Here is a 2,654-nt window from a genome sequence, read left to right as displayed (position 1 = left end):
AGCTTCATAAGTGAAGGAGAAATAAAATCCTTTACAGACAAGCAAATGCTGAGTGATTTTGTCACCACCAGGCCTGCCTTACAAGAGCTCCTGAAGGAAGCACTAAACATGGAAAGGAACAACCGGTACCAGCCACTGCAAAAACATGCCAAGTTATAAAGACCATCAATGCTAGGAAGAAACTGCATCAACTAATGAGCAAAATAACCAGCTAACATCATAATGACAAGATCATATTCACACATAACAATATTAACCTTAAATGTAAATGAGCTAAATGCTCCAATTAAAAGACACAGACTGGCAAATTGTATGAAGAGTCAAGACCCATCAGTGTGCTGTATTCAGGTGACCCATCTCACACGCAGAGACACATATAGGCTCAAAATAAAGGGATGGAGGAAGATCTACCAAGCAAATGGAAAACAAAAAAAGCAGGGGTTGCAATCCTAGTCTCTGATAAAACAGACTTTAAACCAACAAAGATCAAAAGAGACAAAGAAGGCCACTACATAATGGTAAAGGGATCAATTCAACAAGAAGAGCTAACTATCCTAAATATAAAACTATCCTGTGCACCCAACACAGGAGCACCCAGATTCTATTAGGTCTGCTTGGTGCAGACCTAATAGACATCTACAGAACTCTCCACCCCAAATCAACAGCACCACATCGCACTTATTCCAAAATTGACCACATAGTTGGAAGTAAAGCACTCCTCAGCAAATGTAAAAGAACAGAAATTATAACAAACTGTCTCTCAGACCACAGTGCAATCAAATTAGAACTCAGGATTAAGAAACTCACTCAAAACACTCCACTACATGGAAACTGAACAACCTGCTCCTGAATGACTACTGGGTACATATGAAATGAAGGCAGAAATAAAGATGTTCTTTGAAACCAGTGAGAACAAAGATACCACATACCAGAATCTCTGGGACACATTTAAAGCAGTGTGTAGAGGGAAATTTATAGCACTAAATGCCCACAAGAGAAAGCAGTAAAGATCTAAAATTGACACCCTAACATCACAATTAAAAGAACTAGAGAAGCAAGAGAAAACACATTCAAAAGCTAGCAGAAGGCAAGAAATAACTAAGATCAGAGCAGAACTGAAGGAAATAGAGACATAAAAAAAACCTTCAAAAAATAATGAATCCAGGAGCTGGTTTTTTGAAAAGATAACAAAATTGATAGACTGCTAGCAAGACTAATAAAGAAGAAAAGAGAGAAGAATCAAATAGACACAACAAAAAATGATAAAGGGGATATCACCACAGATCCCACAGAAATACAAATTACCATCAGAGAATACTATAAACACCTCTACACAAATAAACTAGAAAATCTAGAAGAAATAGATAAATTCCTGGACACATACACCCTCCCAAGTCTAAACCAGGAAGAAGTTGAATCCCTGAATAGACCAAAAACAGGCTCTGAAATTGAGGCAATAATTAATAGCCTACCAACCAAAAAAAGTCCAGGACTAGACAGATTCACAGCCGAATTCTACCAGAGGTACAAAGAGGAGTGGGTACCATTCCTTCTGAAACTATTCCAATCAATAGAAAAGGAGGGAATCCTCCCTAACTCATTTTATGAGGCCAACATCATCCTGATACCAAAGCTGGCAGAGACACAACAAAAAAAGAGAATTTTAGACCAATATCCCTGATGAACATCGATGCAAAAATCCTCAGTAAAATACTGGCAAACCATATCCAGCAGCACATCAAAAGATTATCCACCACAATCAAGTTGGTTTCATCCCTGGGATGCAAGGCTGGTTCAACATATGCAAATCAATAAACGTAATCCATCATATAAACAGAACCAAAGACAAAAACCACATGATTATCTCAATAGATGCAGAAAAGCCCTTCAACAAAATTCAACAGCCCTTCATGCTAAAAACTCTCAATAAACTAGGTATTGATGGGACGTATCTCAAAATAATAAGAGGTATTTATAACAAACCCACAGCCATTATGTTACTGAATGGGCAAAAACTGGAAGCATTCCCTTTGAAAACTGGCAAAAGACAGGGATGCCCTCTCTCATCACTCCTATTCAACATAGTGCTGGAAGTTCTGGCCAGGGCAATCAGGCAGGAGAAAGAAATAAACGGTATTCAGTTAGGAAAAGAGGAAGTCAAATTGTCCCTGTTTGCAGATGACATGATTGTATATTGAAAAAACCCCATCATCTCAGTTCAAAATCTCCTTAAGCTGATAAGCAACTTCAGCAATGTCTCAGGATACAAAATCAATGTGCAAAAATCACATGCATTCCTATACACCAATAACAGACAGAGAGCCAAATCATGAGTGAACTCCCATTCACAATTGCTTCAAAGAGAATAAAATACCTAGGAATCCAATTTACAAGGGATGTGAAGGACCTCTTCAAGGAGAACTACAAACCACTGCTCAGTGAAATAAAAGAGGACACAAACAAATGGAAGAACATTCCATGTTCATGGATAGGAAGAATCAATATCGTGAAAATGGCCATACTGCCCAAGGTAATTTATAGATTCAGTGCCATCCCCATCAAGCTACCAATTACTTTCTTCACAGAACTGGAAAAAACTACCTTAAAGTTCATATGGAACCAAAAGAGCCCACATTTCCAAGACAATCCTAACC

The sequence above is a fragment of the Macaca fascicularis genome, chromosome 10, assembly GCF_037993035.2.
Source record: "Macaca fascicularis isolate 582-1 chromosome 10, T2T-MFA8v1.1".
Lineage (NCBI taxonomy): Eukaryota > Metazoa > Chordata > Mammalia > Primates > Cercopithecidae > Macaca > Macaca fascicularis.
Note: the sequence above shows the minus strand (reverse complement) of the source record.